General features: G+C 40.6%; 1 long non-coding RNA gene across 1 annotated transcript; it reads left to right on the plus strand.

Annotated features, from left to right (window-relative positions):
* The first annotated feature begins 59 nt into the window (after nucleotides 1-59).
* On the plus strand, nucleotides 60-2407 carry LOC145546128 (uncharacterized). The gene is made up of 2 exons (XR_014082530.1): nucleotides 60-756; nucleotides 2158-2407. It is a non-coding gene; the product is annotated as an uncharacterized LOC145546128 (long non-coding RNA).
* Nucleotides 2408-10445: the final 8038 nt, after the last annotated feature.

Here is a 10445-nt window from a genome sequence, read left to right on the forward strand (position 1 = left end):
AAGTCATTCAAGCATTCCAACTCTTTGTGACATGGACTATACAGTCTATGGAATTCTCCAGGCCAGAATACTGGAGTGGGTAGCCTTTGCCTTCTCCAGGGGATCTTCCCAACCCAGAGATCAAGTTATAAAAATTTCTCACCACATAAAACATAACTCTCAACTTTTAGACTGTGAATATTTTTTTAAGCCCACATATATTCTATAGTTGAAAGGAAGCTTGCACAATAATTGCTCCAAGTTTCCTAGGGTTGACACTCTTTCCTGTCATTCTCACTGCCCCCAACATCACTGATGTAGGCAGAGAAAGCCATCATCTAGAATCTTCAGGAAGATCATGACATTGCTTGCCTTGACCCTCTCATGCATGCCCCTGAGAGAGGAAACCTCAAAGGAAAAAGGACACATTAGAAAAGCTGTGCCTCGCAAGTCACTCATCTTTCTCTGAGAGGGTTAGGCTTCATTACTTTTCCTATTCTGCCAAAAACAGTAAAGAAAAGAGGGAGGGAGCCCAACGCTGCTGAGGAAAGGGAGTGGCAGGGGCACCATTGAAGATGACAGAGTAGTTCTGGCAAAGGCCCTGGCAATGGCTGAATGCGCATAGAGGTGCCTGCCTTGGTGTAAGCAGCAGAAAAAAAAATACCAGGCAAGCTGAGTAGCTTGGAGCCATGGCAGACAGCAAGAGCATGCAAGGGAGTAAAGCAGACTCTGACCAGTGTGTGCAGGATATACCCAAGGAACCGCACTCTGCTTGCTGTGAGTAAAGATGAAATGGGAAATGCATAAAGGATCACCTAGGGATTTCATGATTGAAATTAGCCACTGAAAAGACTGGGAACCTCTTGGGAGTTTTGTTAACAGCAAGAAGATCATTATCATCACATCTTAATGAACATTTATTGGTCATTTGCTTTGGCCCAAGCATTGTGGTAAACCCTATGCATGCTTTTTCTCTTTAAGTCCCCATAACAACTCTGTATGGTACACACTGTACTTCCCTAGAGTGGTATGGCCATTTTACAAATAAGGAAAGGGAACCACTTGGAAAGTTAAGAATATTGCCCAAGATTACATAGCTGGCATATGGGAGAGTGAAGACTGGTTCTCAGGCCTGGCTTATTTCAAAGGTAGACTCTTTAAATAATGGTGAAGTACTAACAGCAGCCCTGCTTTGGCTCTCTCCTTCAGGTTTTTATGTACATTCATATTTGTCCATCATTCATATAACAAAGACTTATGAGAACCTACTATGTGCCAGGCCCAGTGCTGTGCTCAGCATTGGTGAAACATTTATGGACATGTCAGCAGAGTCCCACATCTTTTGGAGCTTTCAGTTTAGTAGAGGAGATAGATATTAGTCAAATAGTTGTACACATAAATATAAAATTATATCTGTGATAAATGTTATGAAGGATTTTGAAGCACATAACAAGGGTCTTTGCATAATCTGAAAGTGAAAGTGAAGTTGCTCAGTCGTGTCCGACTCTTTGCAACCCCATGGACTGTAGCCTACCAGGCTCCTCAGTCCATGGAATTTTCCAGGCAACAGTACTGGAGTGGGTTGCCATTTCCTTCTCCAGGGGATCTTCCCAACCCAGGGATCGAACCCAAGTCTCCCGCATTGCAGGCAGATGCTTTACTGTGTGAGCCACCAGGGAAGCAAGGTTCTCTACAAAAGGCACCAGTGAGTTGACAATGGATGAATGAGTAGAAAATAACTAAGTTAAAGGGTAGAGCTGAGAAAAGCATCTTAGCTGGTACTAAAGACCTGTGGGAGGAAGGGAACTGGACCTACTGGAGGAAATAATTTTTAAAAAGTTCGGTGATAGTATCATGACTACATAGGAGAGTCTTGCACAGGTTTCAGTGTTGATAGGAAGGATTGTGTTGTGTGTTAGTTGCTCAGTCATATCTTACTCTGCATTCGTATGGACTGTAGCCCACCAGGCTCCTCTGTCCGTGGGCTTCTCCAGGCAAGAATACTGGAGTGTGTTCTTCTCCAGGGGATCTTCTCCAGGGGATCTTCCTGACCCAGGGATTGAACCTGGGTCTCCTGCAGAACCCAGGTCTCCTGCATTGTGAGCCAATTCTTTACCATCTGAGCCGCAGAGAAGCAAACCCTCAACAAATGAAAGATATTAGTGTTCTTCATTTCAGATTCAAGGAACCAAAGAAGCCCTTCAAGAGACCACCTGAGGCCAGATTAAAGGACTCACAGAAACTCATGAGACCATCTAAGGCCAAATAAAGGCCTGCAGGCTCTTCACACAGCCTAATCCTTATCAGCAATCTGCCCTTGAACCACTGCTATGAAACTCCTCATCTGGGGCACACAGTTTGGAGAGGCATGAGCCTGCTGTGTACCCCTTTGTCTGGTAAAGAAATAAAGATATTCTTTTCTACTTCATCTAAAGCTCCATCTCTGAGATTTGAGTCAGCACTGGTGCAAAGAGGCTGAATTTTCAGCATCAAGAGAGCAGTCAGAAGGCCAGACGATTGAGGAAAGACTAGATGCAGAATGGAGATAAACTAAATCAGCTAAGGATAGCTGCAGGCTTGAGGTCCTACAAGAGGGAATCAATAAGATCCAGAGAGGAAAAGAGGTACTTATGGCTGAAAGGGAAGTAAATGAGACTTGGTTTATATACTGTGTCCTGGGTTGCAACAGGCATTGTTTAAAACTTCTTTTATCCCAGAATTATTTCCCAGAACTTGCTACTGGGCCTTTCAGAACACTGATATGAACATCTGAAAAACTGACAGGGACAAGGGGGAACATCTGTGGTCTGCAGCTTACACAGCTAATGGCCTTTCCCTGACTCTTGTGAAGTAAAGTGAAAGCTGCTCAGTCATGTCCGATTCTTTGTGACCCCATGGCCTACACAGTCTATGTAATTCTCCAGGCCAGAATACTGGAGTGGGTAGCCTTTCCCTTCTCCAGGGGCTCTGACTCTTACATCACCAGAAAACACAAACCAACACAGGCTGTAAGGATGTAACCAGCAGTAGGGAAAACATTCATTATCAGGAAGAATTGCCCATCTCCTAAGGATTCAGCTATAGAAGAGAAAACATTCTGTTGAATGACTTTTCTTAGTTCTTTCAATGGATTGTTCTCATTGCTTATTTCAATCACCCCCAAGAAGCAAATCAAAACTGGAGTCAGATTTCAAGTTCAAGCAACTCTCGACTATCCGTGTATTTCACAATTTATAATCCACATGAACCCAAAAGTGTTACTTAGCTAACCACTTCCACTGCCTCCTCCTCTTTACCCAGAAATAACTTCCCTGGCACCCTTAACTGGAAGAAAATGCTTATCTTGAATTTAACCTTGTAACCCTTCAGCCTGCTACCATGAACTTAAATAGTCACCATTCAGGCATATAGAAGCCTTCTGTTTTCTGGTTCCAAATGTAAGGAGTTTGGAAGTCCCCATTCTGTCCTAACAAAAGTAAGAAGCTAAACAGACTGAAGAAGTAGGAACTCTTCTTGCATCCATAAGAGAGTGGAAGACAGAGAGCAAAAGGCTGCAGTGAAGATTGGAGAGATGGGAGTCCCTAGTGGCTCAGCGGTAAAGAACCTGCCTGCCAATGCAGGAGACAGAGGAGACTCAAGTTCAATCCTTGGGTCAGGAAGATCCCCCCTAGAAGCGGAAATGGTAACTCATTCCAGTATTCTTGCCTGGATAATCCCATGGACAGAGGAGCCTGGCAGGCTACAGTCCGTGGCGTCACAAAGAGTCAGACATGACTGAGCGACTGAGCACACACCCACAGGGCTGAAGAGACGGGTAAACATGGAGTCACGGCTCCCAGGAGCAGTGACTTTGGAGCGAACACCACCAGTGCTGGGGCAGGAAAACCTGAGCTGTAAATCACGAACTCCTGGAGGCTCCCTGTGGACAACCCTGAGAGTTAAAAACTCGAGGGGGACCCAGTCACAGGAGGAGCCCCACAAAATCGTGAGAAGTAAAAGGGGCACCTCTTACCCCATGAAAGTGACCTGGGCACAACAGGTAATATCTCCACCTCTCCACTCCTCCTGAGCTGAGGGGAAGAGGACAAACTCCACTTACTAAGTGGAACTAGAAACAGAACCTCCCTGGGCAACCAGGGGAGAATGTCCATGAACTGAGGCCAAGCTGAAGCTGCCATCCCTGGCTTTGCGGGCAGTCAGCCCACCCCTTCGGAAGTGCCTCAGACAGGACTCTGTTGTGTTTCTCCAGCAAGGAAGCTTCCTGTAGGTCATAGTGTCTCCTGCCCTGCCACCATGAGTACGGCCAGAGCTCAGTCATCTGTGCCCCTCATCCTGTCAAGGGGAAGAGTCAGAGAATTCTCATTTAAAAAACCTCAACAGAGCTGACGGAAAACAGGAGAAGAAAGAAAAAAACTGCAGAACAGTCCCAAAGATTGTAGGAAATAATTTACATAAACATTACATAATTTATATATACAAATAATATATATATACCTAACACATATTATATATAAAATATCATAAATATATATGGATATACACATCTATGTATATATGTGGATGTGTATATTTTACATATATATATATTTTATAGAGAGAGACAAACATATATATACATTTTATAGAGAGAAGGAAATGGCAACCCACTCCAGTATTCTTGCCTGGAGAATTCCATGGACAGAGGAGCCTTGTGTGCTATGGTTCAGGGGTCACAAAGATTCTGACACGACTTAGCAACTAAATAGCAACATATATATGTATTACATATGCATATAAAATATTGCCCTTCCTCCCACCCAACACATATGGGCTCTGACTTTTTAGTGCATAACCAAAATACTCAAGAGAATTCAACTTAAAAGCACAGAGCAGGTCCCTAGCCGAATGGGTGGATGTTGTCAAAACTTGATTTTCAAGTCCAAGTTTAAAAGCTGGTCCAGCCCATGGTAGACAGATGCCTCAGGAAAAAAATGATTTGGCAATAGCTTCCAACATCCTCCCATCTCCAAACACACAAGTTCAACAACCCACACTGTTCCCTGATTCTTCCTCCAAATAGGAAGAAACACTTCTGGTAAGACATCTGTTTTAGCTCCCAAATGCCCTCAAAACACATTGAACAGCCTAGGACCTGCCTGCTGGGAGGAGGTCAGAGTAGGGAGGAGCCTGCTTGGGACCACTCTGTGCCCAAAGGCACCTGGCTTTTGAAGTTTGTAAAACTTCATCCATGGCACATTGATTTTCATATACTTTGATCCTTCAAAAGATATGGAAAGGATAAATTTCCCTCCCCAAAGTAAGAGGAGAGGGAAGCAGTTAGAGATGTACACATTTTCCTGTCATCACAAATAATCCTCTCATGATCAGAGCAGCCTGCAGCAAAGTCCTGTGTGCCTGCAGCTGAAAAGAGAAAACTCTTTGCTTTCTTTATGATAATAACATTACTAGTGGAAGTGTGCTTGCATTGTGTTACGTCTTCCTAGATGAATGAAAAGGTCCTGTTTTAAAATGCAGAATGACAGTGCCAGTTCGAAGCAAGCATGGTTTTTCTTCTATTTTTGTTATCTTCCATCTCAGAGGAGCCCAGCTTGGCTTCTGGCTTTACTGGCTGGACTACAGTGGTACTGTCAGGACACACATTTAACTAAAGGCAAACATCACCAATGCAAATTGCTGGTATTTAAGTAGTTCTAAATGAAAGACTTCTCCCATGGGATTGTATGTTAGAAGCTTAATATGACTTAAGTGAAACTAGCTAAAAATAGAGATCATAAAGACCCTTTGCTCCTGGAATGCTCATCAATGTCTGTCTAGTAGTTGAGATTTAAGACTCTCAGCAGCCTACCTCCATCACCTTTTCTAGACATTACTTTCATTTCTTCAAATCAGGCACTCTTCTCCAGTCATATCAAGCTTCTTCTGGCCTCCTATTCACCATGAATTTATTGCCTCACTGGCTCTTCTTCATCTGTCTCCTAGCCTTTATCATTGTGATTCTAACCAGCATCAATCAAGAATCGGCTCCTGGCTCCTTGTGGATTTGAGACTTTAGACCGCTTGATTTTCCCTTCCCTGACTTCGGTTGTACTCTCTCTTGCATGCAATTAATTGACCTTTCAAACTATCCTGCTCCCTAGTTATCAGCACTAAACCAGCAATTGTTTCCTTTAAATAGAGTGTACTGTATTATACAAGCAATTGTTTCCTCAACTATATGTAAACAAATATGTCAACAATAAAAAAATATTGTATGTTGTATTAAAAAAAACATTTTAATGGATAGAGGAAGACAGATGGAAGTGAAATTTTTGATGGGTGATCAGGGAAAACATTGAAAGTACATTTGAAATGAACTATAGGCTACAGTCAATGGGGTCGCAAAGAGTCAGACAGGACTGAGCGACTTCACTTTCAAGTGAGCCAGATGTACAAAGGAATGGGGAGAAGAAATGTGAAGATGTTGTCAACAGCAAGTCAAAAAGATCTGAGAGGAAACAAGCAAGTGATCCTGAGAGGAACAACAACAACAACAAAAAAACTGGTGCCTGATGGAGAAAGTGATCATGATGAATTCAGAAAAGAAGACAATGGGAGATTATGGGGATTGATGCTGGCTGGATAAGGAGTTTGGGCTCCATTTTAGGAGCAATGGAAAAACCCTCCAGAGGACTTTAAACAAGGAAGTGATTTAAGTTGGTTTATGTTTTTAAAAGATCTCTCAGTCCACTAGGTGAAGAACAGACTGTCAGCCTAGAAGCTAACCAGTTGGGATTCGAGATGAAAGGAGAGAAAGGCTTGCCCTAGGGTGGTAGGCTTGAAGATAACAAATGGTCCAACTGGGAACACATTCTGAAGACAGGGTTGGCAAGATCTGGTGACAGAGTGAATATAAGTTATGAGGGAAAGAGAGCAGTTGAGGATAATTGCTGGATTTTTTAGCCTAAGGAACTGGATGTCATATGGCCCTCATGGACCAATGTTTCCGTTACATCTTAATCAGTCGACACTGCAGTCTACCCATTATTGAATATCTATTGTATGTTATGTATTTTTTAACCATTATTCATAATCACTACATAAACTTACAAGGTAGGTATTGTGATCAGCAAATAACAGATGAGGAAGATGAGCCTCAAGAGATTCATTTTCCCAAAATCATACAGCTAAGGCGGGTTTCAAACAGTGCCCAATATAGCTCTAAAATCTATACTGTCTCCATTCAGTCACTTGTCTACTGTGTGCTAGACATGCATTAGCACTGAAGTCCCTCCTTCCACTGTGTAGGCATAGAAAAGAGACTAAGCTGGATGGCAAAAGTGAACTTCACTACTTCCTGGAGAGGATGACTACTTAAGATTTTTTAAACATGCTTTTGGGAAGTCTTTTTCTGCTTGATTGATTATTGCTTTTTTAAATTATATTTTCTATAAGGCAAGTTGAAAACTATAAAGCCATATCTGAAGACAACCAGATTTAAATGCCAGCTCTAACCCTTAACAGCTGTATATCCTTCAACCAGTTTCTAAATGCTGCTACGAATGTTAATTTCCTTATCTATAAAGTGGGTGTAATAATACTTATCTTGAAGTGGTATAAGGATTAAATGGGAAATGTTGGAAGCATATAACACAGCATCTGACAAATACAAACCCTCAATAAATAAATGATATATATATTAATGGTAGCTTTCAAAAGTGGATACCAGGACACAAACAATTATCCAAGTCAGCATTTTATTATCTGTAATTTATTTTTACCTCACTAGATGAGGCAACTCTGACAAAAGAGAAAGTGACTTGCTTAATGCTAAGCTAAATTAAAGTCAGGACAAGGATTTTCTTTTTGAAAAATTCCCTGAACACATCCAATAAATCACCCAACATCTTGGATATCATGTATTTTTAAAACTGCTATCCCATTAATTGCTCTTGGGTTCTGTAGGCATTCAAACCATAGCTGCTACAGACTAGCCATTCAAATAAATAAACCACAGAGTCATGTAATCATTCTCAGAAACATTCCTCCATCAAGTTTCTACCTAGAATACACACTGATGAAAAAAATCGATTGCTTGCAGGAAAAGTGTCAATATGGCCGTAAGAGACATTTTCATTTGGAGGACCTACAATTAGTTAATCTGTGTGTTTTAAAGGAAACATATTTTCTAGTCTACTTTATCAAGTCACCAGACATAAAGAATGCTAAAGTCTGCAACACAGAGATCACTTCACCCTAAGGCTAAAAGAATTTCCTTGAGAAAATTTCTAGGTTGGCAAGCAGTTCAGATAGCTAAGCTTGGTTGATTATCAAAATCACCTTATCTATAAAGTGGGTGTGGTAATATTTATCTTGAAGTGGTATAAGGATTAAATGGGAAATGTTGGAAGCATATAACACAGTATCTGACAAATAGCAAACCCTCAATAAGTAAATGGTATATATATTAGTAGTAGCTTTCAAAAGAGTTTAGTAAAAATTTTAGATGACTCCAAACACAAATTCTCAGAGATTCTGATTCAGTAGATCTGGAGCAAAGTCTAGGAATAAACATTTTTTAAAGCTGACTATTAGCAATCAGGGAAATGCAAATCAAAGTCACAAAGAAATACCACATCATAACTGTTAGGATTACTAAAATCAAAAAGGCAGGTGTTGGTGAGGATATGGAGAAATCGGAAACCTCACACACTGCTTGTGGAAAGGTACAATTGTACAGGAGCTTGGGAAAACAGGCTTACAATTCCTCAAAAGTTTAAACAGAGAGTTACATGACCCAGTAATTCTACTCCTGGGTACATACACAAGAAAAGTGAAAAAATATGCCCAGACAACAACCAGTATATGAATATTCATAGCAGTATTATTCATAATAACCACAAAGTGGAAACAACCCAAATGTCCATCAAACAACAAATAGGTTAATAAAATGTGGTCAGTCCATACAGCGGAATATCATTTGCTCATATAATGTAAAGAAGCACTGATGCACGCTTCCACATGAATGAGGCTTGAAAACATTGTGCAAAGTGAAAGAAGCCAGTCACAAAAGACCACGTATCATATGATTCTATTTATACAAAATGGCCAGAATAGGCAAATATGTATAGAGAGAAAGTAGGTTAATGGCTGCCTAAAATATGAGGGAAGGGAAGCTGGTGGAGGGAATAAGGGAAGGCATTTCTAATAGGTGTAAAGTCTGGGGGGAAGGTGATTATAATATTCTAAAATTGCTTGTGCTGATGGTTGCAAAACTCTGTGAGTGTACTAAAGCTATTGAATTGTGCAATTTAAATCAGTGAATTTATGGTATATGAATTAAATCTCAATAGAATTCTTATATTAAAAAGAGAGAGAGAAAGGAAAAGTTGTCCTAGTGATTCTGATGTGTGGATAGGATTAAGAACCACCATCCCGAGTCCTGGCTACTCAGAGTATCGTCCATGGACCAGCACTATAAGCATCACGTGAGAGCTTGTTAGACATGCAGCATCTCAGTGTTGAGGTAGAACTTGTGATTCTGCATTTTAACAAGAACCCTGGGTGATTGAAGTGCACATGAGAGCTTGAGATGTACTACTCTAAGGGACTATTTAGAACCTTCTCAGATCCTGTCTACTCAATTTCAAATAGTCAGACCAAAGGTTTTGACTTTCTTAATGTCTAAACTGGATGAACATGCTAACATCAACTGTTTATTCAGTTGGGGGGAAATTCACCAAAATGATATGTAGGGAAAGCCCCAAAGAGAAAAACTTTACAAATAAGTCTCCTTAATATGTCACAGGAGTCTTAAGTATTAATAGTGTTGCTGGAATCTCACTGGGGAACATAATAATGTTTCTGATTTTAGTGAAGGGGGAAAGAAAATTATGTTTACCTGATAGTCAGTTGGAGATGAGGTAGAGAGGTTTAGATCAGTTGAGGCTGGGAGAAAGGTAGATGCTTACATCATCTGTAATGTAACCTAAGTCTCTCTCATTATTTTTTATTTGCCTTTAGTTATCTTGAAAATTTTGTGACCTTTTTACCATGACACAAAAGAACTAAAACTTTTCTTCCATGGTTTATGTAGGTCATTTCACATGGTTTATCATATCTCCAACAGTTAGGGTGACTTTTTATTTAATATTTTTCCAGCTTTATTGAGGACATCACGTGAAGTGAAATAAGCCAGACATAGAAAGACAAATACTGTATGATCTCACTTATATATGGAATCTAAAAAAGTCAAACTCATAGTACCAGAGAGTAGGGTGCCTTTTTTAACAATTTAATTCTGCATCACTGAGACATTATGTTGAACCCCAGGGGCAATGTGTTCAAGTAGACAGGCACAGCATGCTCACTTGACATTCCAATTAACACTGCGGGGTCAACCTACCTCAAATGCACGCTATCACGCACCTACACAAAATTGTAAAAGCTATAAAACATCACAATAAGGGACCATTTTTATGTTCTTACTC

Source organism: Giraffa tippelskirchi, chromosome 4 (assembly GCF_054371585.1).
Source record: "Giraffa tippelskirchi isolate mGirTip1 chromosome 4, T2T-mGirTip1v1.2.pri, whole genome shotgun sequence".
NCBI classification, from domain to species: domain Eukaryota; kingdom Metazoa; phylum Chordata; class Mammalia; order Artiodactyla; family Giraffidae; genus Giraffa; species Giraffa tippelskirchi.